Raw genomic sequence first — 16,369 nt, 5'->3', positions numbered from 1 at the left:
CATGTATGTTGAAAATTTCGTGAGCTAATCTTATCGTTTCATAGCTCAATTTGAGAAAAATGACTAAATCATGTAAAATGCAAAAGTGGCATTCTATATGTTAAATGTGTTTAATTGGTATGGTTGATTAAATTGAAGGTCCTTATGTGTTAATTATACCCTTATATATGTTTGTGGACATTTATGGACACTTATTTAAGTGATACTAAAGGTTATTACAGAGGTTAATTTAGTAATTTATAAATAACTTAAGTAAAATAAAATAAAACATAATGTATTATCATCATCTTTTCTTCATTCCACTGAAAATGCAAAGAAAAGAATAGCCATGGATGTGTTTTAGGGTTCGACCATGATTAAGCTTGATTGAGGTATGTTTTGAGCTCGGTTTTTTATGATTTCAATGTTTTTTTATCGTTGCTTTGAGTACTAGCTAGCTCATGCCTCAATTTTGAAAGTCTTGTTGATTTTGAAAGTTCCCATTGATGAATGCAAGAGTTATTGAATGTTTGATGATGGAAAATGAGTATTTGTTGATAGATTATCATGTTTTGTAAAGTGATTTTTAGTGGAATTTCATAAAAGTACAAAATTTTGAAAAGTGTAAATTGAAGGATTAAACGTGTGAAATATTGATAAATATGGGCTATTATGGAGCCTATAGATATTCAGCTAGCTGGGGTTTAGTTGAAATTGTTGTAAATTGTGTTTTTATGAAATAGGGACTAAATTGAGAAAATGTAAAATGATAGGGGTTAATATGAAAATGTCTCAAATTGTGTGTTTTGGATGAAACCAAATGAATTGAGGAATAAAATAGTTAATTTTGAATTTATATAGATCAAGAACGAAAGGAATCAGATTTAGATCGGGGAAAATTGAAGATTATCGAGTAATCGATCTGATTCGTCAATTCCGAGTAAGAGGTAAGTTTGTATGTGTAATTTCATTATAAATGCATGTTAAATGCTTTGATATCGTATAAACTTTGATTATAAGATTTCGGATAAAGTTTATATTGTGATTACGACACTACGGAGGTGTTCGATGATGAAATCGACAAGTGAAACTTCTTGGTTGAACATTAGGTATAGAATTGGATAGTTGTGAAATGTTATAAGTTGATATACCAATTTGGCTTCAGGCCATGCATATCAAATGAGTTGGCTTCAGTCCATGATATCGGCACTTCGGGTGCAAATAATACCTTGATTTGAATACGGGTCATGGTATAGGTATTTAGAGAGGAGTTACCTTGATTTGGCTACGAGCCATGGTATAGGTACTCCGGGATAAGTTACCTTGATTTGGCTACGGGCCATGGTATAGGTACTTTTCAGTTGAGATCTTGAGTATCTGACTACTATTCTCATTAGCTCAACTGGTAATGAATGATATATTTGAGAAAAAGGTTAGTACGACGTGGTACAGGTACGTAAGGAATCGAACCTATTTGAATATTACAATGAGAAAATTCAATGAGATTATATTGGATTATGTTTAAAGACATGAGAAAGGTTTGTAGTTAATGTGATTTTAATTTGGTAATGTTAAAAATGGTTGAATTACATTTTTTTGATGAATTGAGTTATTCACTTACGAACTTACTAAGCTATGAAGCTTACTGTGTGTTATTTGTCTATGTATTATAGATTATCGAAGCTAGCTTGGACTCGGGGATCATCGGGGAATGTCATCACACTATCAATCAACTCGTTGGTACTTTTGAAGCTTTGTATACATGGTATACGGCATGTATAGGCTAGTTTCATTTTGGTATGTTTTGAGTCATGATATTAGCCATGAGATTTAGCTTGTAAATGAGGTATGTATAGCCATTTAAGTTGGCTTGAATTATATGTTTGGTAAGTGTTATATGTGATGTATATAATGCTTTATGTGTTGGTTTGATTTGAGATGATGATATGGTATGTTATATGATTTGAATTAGAAGATAAGTTGATGAGTAAATGCAATTATAAGTTATGCAAGATTTTTGATGATTTTGGCATATTAATTTGGTATGCTGTGGTTGTGGAATTGAGTATTGAATTGGATGGAATTTAAATGGCATAGAATATACATGAAATAGCATGTTTTGGCTGCCTATATATGTGATAAAATGATACCATTTTTATGGCTAGGTGAGCATGAGAAAAAAGGTGACAATTTGGCTTTACAAATGGCCTATTTTGTCCACACGGATAGAGACACGGGCATGTGTCTCAGCTGTGTGCTACACACGGTCATATTACATGGTCGTGTGTCCCCTAGGGTACCCTTCGAATTAAATTTAGTATACCCTACAGGTTTGGCACGGCCTAGACACACGGGCGTGTCTAGTGGTCGTGTGTGACACACAATCCAGCGCATGGGCGTGTGGCCGGCCGTGTGACCCAAGTCAATAACCTCCCCAGTTTTCCGACGGACAAGGCACACAAGTGTGTCCCTGGTCATACAAGTCAATATGTTTGCCCTGTTTTCACACGACCTGTGACACAGGCGTGTCTGGTGGCTGTGTGAGGCATACGGTCTATTCACACGGGCGTGTCGCCTTTAAATGTTGGAAAATTTTCTAAGTTTCCTAAAGATTGTAAATGTTATCGGTTTAGTCTCGAACCACTTCTAAGCATGTTTTAAGGTCTCATAAAGCCTTATAATGGACAATGTGGATATTTTGAATGGATTTTGAGTATGAATGTATAAATGTATGTGAATGAGGTGTGTTATTCGGTAATGCATTGTAGCCCTATTCCGGCAATGGATACAAATTAGGGGTGTTACATAATACTTGTCAGTCATCATCGTATATGTGATTAATTTCATATACATGGCAATAATACAATCACACACATGCAATTCAATTCAAACATATAAATATACAATTTAGTTACACGAACTTACCTCTACAATTTTTGTGTACACAAAAGCTACTAATCTGTTACTCTCTCTTTTCCCCGATCTACCTCCATATTTGATCTATCCAGATCTATATGAATGAACTTAACATCAATTTATATTCAATTCAATCCAATTCACATCTTTGGCAAAATTATCATTTTGCCCCTATACTTTTTGTAACATCCCATTTTGAGTCAATCAGAATAGTGGTTTCGGGATCACAAATTTGAAGTCAAAACAATTATTTTATTATTATTGTAATGTCTGCAGCACGATAGTATGTTTGTGTGAAAATTTCGCTAAGAAATTTCATCATTTGAATACTCAATTAGATAAAAAGGACTAAATCGCATAAAATGTAAAATTTATGTTCTAATAGTTAATGGTATCTAATAGCTATGGATTATTAGAGTGGAGGCCCTTATCTTGTAATTAAACCATCTATAATATGAGTGGGTATTTATGTGCATGGTTAAATGAATTTTAATGTTAAATAACAAAGGTTAAGAAAGTAAATTAATAATTAAATAACGTAAAATATGTAAAAAAAATAAGGTATCATCTTCTTGTTTATTTTGTTTCCACCGAAAATAGGTTAGAAAAACACCATTTTAAAAGGTTAAGCATTCGGCTAGGCTCTACCTCTTGCATGGTATGTATTTTGACTCAGTTTTTAATGATTTATATGTTTTTGGAGTCGTTGCAGCTTAATCTAGCTAGCCCGGGGATTATTTTTCAAAATTGTTAATGGTTTAGGGTTTTGCCATTGATTTATTTTTATGTTTAGTGGTAGAAAATGCATGCTTGTCGTGAGATAAACAACATTTATAAAGTGATTTTTAGTGAAAAGTCCAATTAGGGATTAAATTGTGAAAAATGTAATTTTTTTGGTTAAATTGTGAAATAAATGAAAAAATGGACTTCTAGGGACCTAATTGAAATTCAGCTAGCATGGGTTTTGGTTGAATTGCATGAATTTGTGATTTTATGAAATAATGACTAAATTGTAAAAATGTGAAATATTAGGGGCAAATGTGTAAAATTGCCTTAATATATAATTTGGACTAAATTGAATAGAGAGATTATTAAATAAGTTAATTTTGATTATATTTAGATCAAGAAAGGTGAAATACAGATTTAGATCGAGGAAAGAACAAAGTTTCGGATTAATCGACTTAATTCACCGTTTTTACATTCGAGGTAAGTTCGTATGTAATAAGCATTGTTATAATTGTGTTTTAAATGCTTTGATATTTCATAAATTGTAAATACGACCTTACGGACACGTTTGACGATAATTCAGCAAGTGTGAAGTCTCAGTTGAACCTTTGGAATAGTTTAGGATACAAATGACATGTCATTATGGGTTATGTGATTTGGGTGCTGGTCCGTACGTCCTACCAGTGGCTGAATTATCCAGCATGTGTTGCGGATACTCAGCAGCTTGTGTGAGCAGTATCGTGTAGCTGTGTCATGACCATCAACTTGTATGAGAAGACCCGTTAACAACTCTAGTGTGAGCATTATATGTGATACGAGATTGAGATAGCTTCGGCTATATATGTGGCACTTAGGGTGCGAGTTTCCCGAGTATCCGATAGTATTCTGAATGGTTCAACGGGTGTGTCAAACACATGGATAAGTATAATTTTGGTACGGAATGGTACAAGTATGTACATGAACCAAGCAATACATTGAAATTAGGAAAATTATGAAAGTACATCTAACTTTGGGAATGCAAATGTGGTAGGTTGGTGATTCATTATAAGCTATGTTATGTTATGTTTTATTTGCTTAATTTGAGCATATATGATGAGTTGATTTAAATGTTATACGAATTTACTAAGCTTTATAGCTTACTTTATTTAATTTTTCGTATTTTATAGTGAAACCAAAGCTAGCTCGGATTCGGGATTGTCGAAGACTTCATCACATTATCCAACTATCACCTTGGTAATTTTGAACTTAAGTATTTTGACTATGTGGCATGTATAGGAACTTTGGTCATTTTGATATATGTGTTGGTATTGAATTTAGCCATTTGAATTGGCTTGTAAATGTTTAAAGTTTGGTTTTGTATATAGCCATGAAAGTTGGCTTAATTTGGTTGGTTTGGTTGTGTATATATTAGTGCATATGGGTTGTGTTGTGAAATTGATGATGGATATGTAATGCTTGTTGATAATGGGTATTGTGGAAGTCAAATGGTTGATGATTTGAGAATTTGTATGCTTGTAAATTTAGGCAAATTAATGCATGTTTGAAAGTGTCCATGTAGTTGAGTTGAGAATGTGAATTTGGTAAAAAATGAAATAGCATATTGTAGTATATGTGTGCCTTGTTGTTGTTGTATTAAAATGGTTTGATTTATGCTTGGTTGAGATTAGATGAATGCCTACATATGCTACATTTTGGTTCCAATTGGGTTGGTTTAGGTGTGTACAATTTGGAGGGCAAAATGGCTTGGTAAATAGCCTATTTTTGTCTACACGGGCAGAGACACGAGCATGTGTCTCAGCCATGTGTGACACACGGTTAGGTTACATGGCCGTGTGTTCCGTAGTGTTGAAATAAAAAAATCAAGTTAGTATGCTCCACACGGCCCAGCACACGGGCATGTGATAGGCCGTGTGGCCTAAGTCAGTATACCCTACAGGTTTGGCATGGCATAGTACACGGCTTAGCACACGGGTGTGTGTCCCCTGTATTTTGTAAAATTTTCTAAGTTTCCCTGAAAATTCATAAGTTATCGGTTTCGTCCCAAACCACCCCGAATGCATGTTTTGGGCCTTGTAGGCTCGTAATAGGGACAATATGGTTGATGCTGAATAATGATTACATGATATTGGAATATGTATGTGAAATGTATGTTTATTTGTGTTATAAGTCCGAAAATACTTCGTAACTCTATTCTGACGTTGAATATGGGTGAGGGGTGTTACACTTTTAACTAATTATGATTTCGTCCTTAGGCTTGGAAAATGAAATTCATGCAATTTAATCCTTACTCCAAGCCTAGCCGATTTTCATATCTCACAATAGTAGCCCATGTATTTCACAAAATTCATAATTTTTCCATGAATTTTACATCTTTTCAATTTAGTCCCTAAATCATAATTTCATCAAAATTCCCTTTTACAAAAGTTGTTTATCTATCAACAAACCTTTCATTTTCTATCATAAAACTTCATAACTCAACTATATTCATCCATGAAAAACCCTAGTACTTTGATAACTTTACAAATTAATCCCCAAGATAGCTAGATTAAGCTATTACAATCTCAAAAATATAAAAATTATTAAAAACGGGACAAGAATACATACCTATTTAAGCCAAACTAGTTTGCTTGAGCTCAACACCCATAACTAGGGTTTCCATGTCTTTAATTTGAGAAAGATGATAAATATGATGATATTTTGTTATTTAATTAATTTATCATCTTTAATTATTTCATCTTTCTAATTTCATCCTTTTCTTTATTAAACTTTCCAAGGATGAATCATCATACTTATCTATTAACTCCTCTTAATGGCCTATTTTCCATATAAGGACCTCCAATTTTTAATTCCATAGCTATTTGATCCCTTTAGCTACTAGAATTCAACTTTTGCATGTTATGCAATTTGGTCCTTTTATCAATTAAACATGTAATGGATGAAATTTTCTTAACGAAATGTTTATACAATATTCCTATCATACGGTAGACCATAAAATAATATTCAAATAAATTTTCTTTTGAACTCGGATTTGTGGTCCTGAAACCACTATCCCGACTTTACTGAAAATAGGCTGTTACAACTAGTATGATTTTATAGTAGGACAATTCATAAAAGATAATTTTGTAAGAAAATTAAATATTCTAGCCTAAGGACTAAATTGCAAGAAATGTACACTAAATGGACTATCCAGCAAATAAGCAATGGGGTTGGTTGACTTCGATATGGTTCACAAAATATCGGACTCGGGACATAAATCACTTATATTGCTAGGTGGCTCCATTTTATCTTCCGATCTCAATTTTACAGACTTAGACGAATTAGGTCTGACTAATCTTCTGACCTCATCAGTTAACCCAGGACTAACAATCGGATGTGCGACAATATTACCTTCCAGTCTCACTTTATCTTAATATTCCCTCAGGGGTGTCACTACCTAAGTTCTTAGTTTTATTCAAATTAGTTCAATTTATTACGATTTAGTCATTTGTCCAAATAGTTTATTTTATCCATATCTCTATAAACCAACCTCCTTAAAGGTTTAGCTACATATGCTCAAGGTGAAGAAAATAAACATAGTAATGGAAAATAAGGCAGACATGAAAGCAAAGTTTAAGAAAAAATTAAAAGTTGAGTTTTTTCTGCAAAAAAACTTAAATAGCATGAAAACAAAAGCATTTAACCAGAAAATCTAAAGCAAGAAAAATAAAATGAACAAAATTTAACATATTTAAAGTAAAATAAACTGAAATAAATTAAACTAAAGCTTAAAGAGTCTTGAAATAGAAGTATATGGACTAGAAATTTAAATAAACGTTAGTTACAGTGCTAACTAACTTAACTAACATAAAGAACAACAAGATCAATAAGTAAATGTAGAAAAATAAACTCTAATCTAAGGTAGAAGAAGAGAAAAATAAAAACCCTAGAAAGGTGCAGAGAAAATTAGAGAGAACTAAACCTAAAACTAAGCTAATGTGTCTCTCTCCTCCTCAGCAATTTTTGGCTGTTTTGAAGTGTATTTTGATGACTTTTTGATACCAAAAATGCCCTACACAGGCCTTGTGTGATTGGTGGGTCAGGTAGACAAAGGTTGCCCTTTTTTTCCAGGTTTTTCTGATCGTGTGATGTGATACATGCAATAAGTTTTATAATTTATAAATGTCCGTTCTTGAAAACTAGCTAATATCATGACAAAGGCAAGCGCACCTTATCGAACAGTAGTATAGCTTATGGCAAGATCGGGATGTCGAACCCAAAAGAACTAAAAGTACTAGTATTAACTTTCTTTTTATTATCTAGCCTAAAAATTTAAGGGTTTGTTTTATGTAAACTAATTACTAAACTAAGAATGCATAGGAAGTAAATTGGGGAAATAACATTTGGAAAAACTGAATGATTTGGACAATACCTAAGGGAAAAATCCACCTAGACTTCACTTGTTATTGATCTGAATCAGACAAGTTATTCACTTGACATGATCCGTAGAAATCCCTAATTTATATTATTATCTCTCTCGAGACTAACAGCGTCTAACCCTAGGTTGATTAATTGAAATCTCTTTCTAGTTAACTCCCTAGTGTTGTATTAACTCGATCTATGGATTCCCCTATTAGGTTTCACCCTAATCCGGCAAAATCTTGTCACCCTATCTCTAGGCGTGAAATCAACTTCGCTTAATTATGTTAGATCTACTCTTAGACAGGGATTTTGCTCCTCTGGATAAGCACATCAATACTTGAATCAATATCCTGGAATATTAAAGCAAGAATTAAGAAGTCATAATTAAGAACAAGTCAAATATTTATCATACAATTTAGATAATAATAACAAGATTCGTCTTAGGTTTCATTCCCTTTAGGTATTTAGGGGGTTTAGTTCATATTTACGAAAGAAAACATCTCAAAAGAATAATAATAACAAAACAAAAATAAAACCCAAGAACTCTTGAAGGGAATTGAAGGGAAATCATCAGTCTTAAAGGTGAATCCGACTTCTGAGATGGATCAATCAGCTTTCTTCGAGTAATTCCCTGCCTCCTACTCCGTGTGTCCCCTCTAAGTGCCTCCTCAGGTGTTTAAATAGGCTTTAGAATGTCTAAAATCCCTCAAGAGTGGCCTTTTCCAAATAGAACTAAACTTGGGCTCAACAAGGACATGCCCGTATGACATGCCCGTATGCGATTTCTTCAATCTGTGTTCAAGGCTGTTACGTAGGCACAGGCGTGTAGTCTACCCATGTAAGTCGTCCTTCGAATCTGCCAAATGGACACGGCCGTGTAGCTTACCAGTGTGAGGAAGTCTAGACCGTGTTGATTTCCCATGTTGGTCCATTTTCTCCGTTTTCAGCCCGTTTCTCACTCTTTTTACTCTCCTATGCTCGCCTAAGTATAAAACATGAAATTAAAAAAGTAGGAGCATCGAATTCACAAAATCTAAGGATAATTCATCCAAAAATATGCTAAGCATGAGGTAAAAATATGTATAAATTATGGTTTATCAAAAACCCCACACTTAAATGTTTGCTTGTCCTCAAGCAAAATCCTCAAATCACAATTAAAATAAATTCTTCTCAACTTATAATTCTCATCAATAGTCTCTCAAAATAATCCATAAGTAGTCACACATTGAAAATTCAACTCGAAGAACATCAAAGTTTCAAGCATTCTAAGTTGAGCATTTTATTACGACAACATAGGTGTCTCCCCTCATCTCAGTAATCACCTTTAATTCAAAACATCACAGAGTTTCACATCCTCACTAAAGATTCACTCAAATCACTTGAGGTGTTTAAGGACAAGAAATTTAGTACTCAACAGTCAATATGAAATGTTATTACCATAGGCTTGCGTGAAAATCAAATCTCCACCACTATGTATTGAGATGATACATCAATCAAAAGGTCTTTTTAGAGGGTTGTAACGTGGCTTTGGTTAGGGGGTGTGGTTACAAGCTGAAAAAGAAGGTTAGAATTGAGATTGAATTGAAAAATTACCTAACTAGAAAAATACTGCAACTTGATAAATTACATTTTTAATTAGAAAATCCTAGAATTGAGCTTTTCTTCATGGGATAAGGAATTTAAAAACTTAAGCTCAAAAACAAAGAATTACTACTAATATGAATGCATGTTGTTGTTTTTTTTTTTAAGAACAAGTCAAATAACATATAACTTTGCTAATTATTACAACGAAAAATAAAACATAGCTAAGCAATTAATTCAAATCAAATCTCGACAAAAATAGGGATCAAATTAGGGGATTTCAACAATAATGGATTGAGGATAAATCAATGAATGGCTTGTTAGGCTCAAAGGGGTTCACTAAGGGTTAATTATGAAGGTAGGCTTTTATGGAGTAAGTAGGTTAAACCTAAGTTCCTTTATCATCTCGACATATCAAATCAATGGTGTGGTCTTGACATGCATAATCAAGCAAGTTCTAGAATAACGATTCGATATTGACGCACTTAAAGCAACAATAAAAGTGAGTATGAAAGAAATAATATAGGCTCTAAGGGCTCAAGATCTCACAAAAATTATGGGTTTTTGATGTTTAACCTGTGAATTTCAACTCAAGATAATACCTAAACTTAGGGAAACAACCTAAAAAAATTTTTAATTCTTAAAAAATCAACTTATCATGCTTGATTCTCTAATTCCTTTAAAGTTTAAATAGTCAATGCATAAATGCCTATGTTTTAATTCAAGACATATCAATCAAAATCATAAATTAATCAAAATCCATTCTAATAATGATACGAGAAGATTATTTGAGAACAAGACAAAATTTAGGGATTTTTTTGATAATGATATAAATATCCCCCCATACTTAAGATGTACATTGTCCTCAATGTACAAAGATATATGATACTGATATAAAGATAATATCATAAGAAAGAGAGAGAGAAGTGAAACTTCCTGAATGTTGAATGGAATCATTGAATTGGAGGTATAGAGAATAATCGGCCAAGGCAATGATAAGATTGGAGGAGAATACTCCGATGGTGGTAGAGGTTAGGTTCCACAACTACAGTGTCCAGCGAAGAGGTTATCGTGGTGGTCGGGCAGGACATGGCAGTCGTGGAGAACCTTTTCTAGTGGAGTTTCAAGTTCCTAAGTGATGATAAGCTTTGGAGCTCTTTATAACAATGATAAAATCAAGAACTCTTTAGGAAATATTAGAGAAGCATAATTACTTGTAATGAAATAACCGAAACTATAAATTGTTCAATAAAAATTATAAAACCTAAAAATGAAATAGTATTAAATGAAGATAAAATAAAAAGTACTTAAAGAAGATAAATAAAGATAAAAGTGAAAATAAAAATAATGAATAAAAAATCTTTAAACATCGTCATCGCCGGATGGTTCGCGAGGTTGTGGTGGCGATGAGATGTGAAGGTGCTGACAAATCTGATGTAGAATAGTATCAATGTAAACAAAGTGCTGAAAACACTGTTGCTCAAATCGAGCAAGGCCCTCAGAGATGTCAGAGTACGAAGCAGCCGCATAAACTGGATGATGGATAGGTGGTGGCTGAGATGGTGGGTCCTCGTGCTGTTGAGGGACATCACCAGTAATGATGTCCTCTTGGTCCTCCTCCTCGGCAGACAGGACGAGGCGGTACTGAGGAGGGTAGGTTCCACGTCGTTTCTCGATCATCCTCATATGTAGCATACTCGAGATGCCCTGTGGGGACATCTGACCGATGAGAGTGAGGGAGGATGATTACGCCGCTGTGTTGAGGAGACCGAAGTACCGTGCTAGTCGAGTCACATAAGGGCCGATGGATATGACTCCCTTCTTATGCCACTCCGTCTGATGGCGAATGGCGAGGGCAATAAAATAGGCAAGGTCGAAGATGTGCCCGTTCGCCATACTTCATAAAAAGTAGGCACCATGAGTGTTGGTGATGTCGGTGCTCTCTCACCGTCCTGTCAGAGTGTGGGCTAAGATGGCGTGTAGGTACCTCAGGGATGGGGCGGGAGCCGATGCCTTGGAGCGGCTAGGGTTGCAGGTGGCCAAGGCAGGGACGAGGGCCTTCCAGCACTTTGAAAGAGAGTAGTAGATGTGGCGATGGAGGGTATCGAGCTCGTTTTCGTCCATAAACTTCTCCGTGTATAACCCCAGAGCAATTCTAAACTTGGGTACGCTCAACTGGCGAACCAAGCCACCGAAGTGGAACTGGACCATTTCGGGATCATCAAACTCTGTCATAACTACTTAAAGATGGAAGGTCGAGCAGAGTTCAAGTGTGAGCTCGAGGTACGTCGACTCGATGATTTCGAAAAAGAGCCCCCATGGGTTAGTCGTCAGAAGGGCTCGAACCGCTTCAGCCAGTTGGATTTGTTCAAGTGTGGCTCAGTCAATGCAGCGGCCCGCACCTAGGGGTCAGGCCTGAAGTATTTGAAAAAGTTCCTCCTAGGGCCCCAAGGAAAACTGGAGAAAGGGGTGGCGCACTTTAGCTGATGCGCTTGCTGATGTGGCTCCGAGTCCCTTCCGTTTTTTTGAAGCAGGGACGGCGGTCTTCTTGCCACGTGAAGTTGACATGTTATACCTGCAGTAAGACTAGTATTATAACCTAATGAATAGAAAAGATAGAAAATCCTAACAAACTCGGAAAGGGATTAACATGTATTAAACTAACAAGTGCAAACTAAACTACTAACACTACCAATATTCAACCAATAGCAATCAAATTCAACTATCCAAATAGTAAAGTGATAGCATGACTAAATTAAAAATGAATTAGATGAAAATAGCTAAGTATGGTTTAAAAATAAAAAAATATATATGAAACAATTCCTATGATAACCAATTATTAGTAAAATGCATATAAAAGGCTAAAAAATTAAGATTATTATGAGAATAAGCATAAAAAGAGAGTACAATAGAAAAAAAACTGTTAGTGGAGAACTGGTGGCTGGAGGGGCAATGGCGCGGTAGTGGTGCTGTGTTTGGGGACAGCCACGGGCGTGGTAGTGAGGTCGTGTGACTCGTGCAAGGATGAGAAGAGGGGGAAAGGGAAAGAGAGGAAAGAAAAATAAAGGAGAAAGGAAAGCTAGGGTGGCTGGTCGGCGGTGGCGTAGGGGTTGCGGCGGCTAGGGTTTAGAGTTTTTGGGGAAGGGGATGATGAATAGTGAGGGGTTTATATAGATATTGTGCCCTAACTTTAGCTCGTATGTATCATGATTTTCAAATTTAGGTGCGTCTAAAATTTGGCCCACACCTGTGTTCTTTGGGCGTGTTGATGCACACGGCCATGTCACACAGCCGTGTTCTGCTTCATTCGCTTCTCCCATGCCCATGTATGGATGTCTACGTCTGTGTTATTTTGTTAGTCTTGACCACAGGTAGTGGGCACGGGCGTGTCGCATGCTCGCGTTGTTTTGACAGATTCACCCACGACCGTGCAACTTATCAATTCCCGTGTTGGGGAAAAATTATGCCTTATTTTCACACGGCCGTATCGCACGGCCGTGTTGCATTCTGTGGTATGGGCACGACCTAAGGCACGCCCGTGGGCCTGGTCGTGTGGTTTTGGAAAACCTATGTTCAGTGTCTCGATTAGTGGATTTAAATGTTAAAAACTAAAATTTAAAGAAGTTAACACCGTTAGTGCTCGGGTTACCTCCTGAGAAGTGCTTATTTATAGTTTAAGCTCGACTTACCTCTCTGTTGCATGGTCAAGGTGGTGCAAGGAGTTTATACTCATCATCCCTGCTATCAAGTTTATCAAAATAAGGTTTTAGACGAGTACTATTTACCTTGAATGTACCGAATTTGGGATGAATTACCTCGACTGTGCCGTATGGTAAAATGCTAAGTACCGTAAGAGGGATTTCTCCATTAGGTTCAGAGGTGGCAATCCGAGGGTCTGCTGCATCTAATAGTACTTTGTCTCCAACCTTAAGTTGTTTTGGTGAAATATTGAGCTCGTCATGGGGTGGTTTTGGGCTATCGTGTGCTCTCAGTTTCTGTGTCCGCCATTCATCTAGTTCCTCGACTTGTAGCCTTCGTTCTTCATAGATGGGTTCTTTATTGTCATTTGAACAAGACTTATGTATGCTTTTCGAACGTATTTCCTGCAAGGAAGGTTGCACCACATGATCAACATTAGTAAAATTTCAAGCTTGAAGAGTGATTGTTTCCTTACCCACACGAAGTGTGAGTTCACCTGTACCAACATCAATTATAGTACTAGTGGCAATCCGAGGGTCTGCTGCATCTAATAGTACTTTGTCTCCAACCTTAAGTTGTTTTGGTGAAATATTGAACTCGTCATGGGGTGGTTTTGGTCTATCGTGTGCTCTCAGTTTCTGTGTCCACCATTCATCTAGTTCCTCGACTTGTAGCCTTCGTTCTTCATAGATGGGTTTTTTATTGTCATTTGAACAAGACTTATGTATGCTTTTCGAACGTATTTCCTGCAAGGAAGGTTGCACCACATGATCAACATTAGTAAAATTTCAAGCTTGAAGAGTGATTGTTTCCTCACCCACACGAAGTGTGAGTTCACCTGTACCAACATCAATTATAGTACTAGTAGTTGCTAAAAAGGGCCTTTCTAAAATTAAAGGCACATCACTATTCTTTTCTATGTCTAGAACAACAAAATCAACTGGGAATATGAATTTGTCAATTTTAACGAGTACATCTTCAATAATACCCCTAGATTGTTTTGTCTGCTAACTGAATGCTCATCCTAGTTTGTTTGGGTTTCCCAAGACCTAGTTGTTTAAACATTTTATAAGGCATGACATTGATACTAACCCCTAAATCAGCCAAAGCATTATTAACATCTAAGCTACCAATTACACAAGGAATCGTAAAACTCCCTGGATCTTTTAATTTGTTGGCCAGCTTATTCTGTAGTATGGCTAAGCAAACTGCATTTAACTCCGCATGCGACGCCTCATCCAACTTCCGCTTATTTGTTAAACGCTCCTTTAAGAATTTGGCTGCATTTGGCATCTGCGAAAGAGCTTCAATAAACGGTAAGTTGATATGTAATTTTTTAATAATTTAAGGAATTTACTGAATTGTTCGTCTGTGCGGTCTTTCCTTGTCGATTGAGGTATGGCACACGAGGTTTGTACTCTTTACTTACCGGTGTTTATTCACCGTGGTCTACCTCACCTTTGCTTTTACTTACCACAATTCCTTGCCTCGGTTCTGGTTCAGGTTAGACTAACCCTTCCTCATCTTGAATGGTAATTGCATTGAGCTGTTCCCTTGGGTTAGATTTAGTGTTACTCGGTAAGCTAGCTTGTGGTCATTCAAAAATCAATTTGGCGAGTTGGCCTATCTGAGTTTCGAGCCCTTGTATCGACACTTGTTGATTCTTAAGTGCTGTTTTGGTATTCTGAAAGCGAGTTTCTGACACAAGATAAACTTTGTTAGCATCTCCTCAAGGTTCGGCTTCTTTTCCTATTGGTAAGGCGGTTGTTGAAAACCCAGAGGATGTTGTGTCTTTTGATTCCCTTGACCAACCCACGAGCAGTTGGGATGGTTCCTCCAACCTACATTATATGTGTTACTATATGGGTTATTTTGAGATCTAGAATTATTACCCATATAATGAACTTGTTCCTCCTCAGTGCTAGGGTTGAAGGGTTGATATTATGTGTATGCTCCTCCTCTATTTGAATCGCACCTCATCACTAGATGTACCTGAGTAGAACCACACAAACCGTCAATCTTTTTATTTAAGAGTTCCACCTAGTTAAATAGCATAGTAACCGCATCGAGGTTGAAAACATCGGCTACTTTTGTCAGCTTTGTTCTCATGACTTGCAACTGATAGTTATTCAGTGACATCTCTTCAATAAATTCGTAAGCCACTTCAGGTGTTTTGTTATTGATAGTCCCACCAGCAGCTGCGTCAATCATCTGTCTAGTCGAAGGATTCAGGCCATTGTGAAATGTTTGAACCTGCAACCATAAGGGCAGCATATGGTGAGGGCATCTTCTCAAGAGGTCCTTATATCTCTCTCATGCATCATAGAGTGTCTCTAGATCCATCTTCACAAAAGAAGAGATATCATTCCTCAATTTAGCCATTTTAGCCGGCGGAAAATATTTAAGTAAAAAATTTTCGGTCATTTGTTCCCAAGTAGTGATTGACCTTCGTGGTAACGAGTTCAACCACTATTTTTCTTTGTTCCTCAACAAAATCAGAAAAGCCATTGATTTTAAAAGTGTTGCAAAACTCTAGGAAATTCGCTAAATGAGCGCTTGGGTCCTCATCCTGCAAACCATCAAACTGAACAAACTGTTGGATCATTTGAATTGTGTTAGGTTTCAGTTCAAAATTATTTGCAGTAACAGCAGACCTAACTATACTTGACTCAGTTCCTGTTAAAGTAGGTTTAGCATAATCATACATAGTGCGTGGAGCAGGATTTTAATTTACTGGGTCAGTAGCAATAGTAGGAGGTAGCAAATTTTCCTGATTTTCAGTCATCTCCTCGGTTGTGGTGTGAATGTCGTCCTCTTGCTCTTCCTCTGTGTATCTTAGGCTTCGCCTTATTTCTCTTCAGTTTCTGCGAGCTGTGCGATAGATCTCACTATCAAAAAGTAGTGGTCCCGACGGGTTTCTTCTAGTCATGCACTATAAAAAACCTGTCAGAAGCAAATAAACAAAAAATTAGAAAAGAAAATAAAATTTTAAATTGCAATAAAAGTAGAATGGCTAAAATAATAAAAATCGAGTGTTCCTAATATCTTAGTTCCCCGACAACGGCGCCAA

At 36.2% G+C, this 16,369-nt stretch overlaps 1 non-coding gene across 1 annotated transcript; it reads left to right on the top strand.

The window, feature by feature from the left end:
• The first annotated feature begins 15,568 nt into the window (after positions 1–15,568).
• On the top strand, positions 15,569–15,675 carry LOC121207452 (small nucleolar RNA R71). The gene has a single exon (XR_005902542.1). It is a non-coding gene; the product is annotated as a small nucleolar RNA R71 (small nucleolar RNA).
• Positions 15,676–16,369: the final 694 nt, after the last annotated feature.

The sequence above is a fragment of the Gossypium hirsutum genome, chromosome A09 (genome assembly GCF_007990345.1).
Source record: "Gossypium hirsutum isolate 1008001.06 chromosome A09, Gossypium_hirsutum_v2.1, whole genome shotgun sequence".
Classification (NCBI taxonomy): Eukaryota; Viridiplantae; Streptophyta; class Magnoliopsida; order Malvales; family Malvaceae; genus Gossypium; species Gossypium hirsutum.
This window is presented reverse-complemented; position numbering and strand designations above follow the sequence as displayed.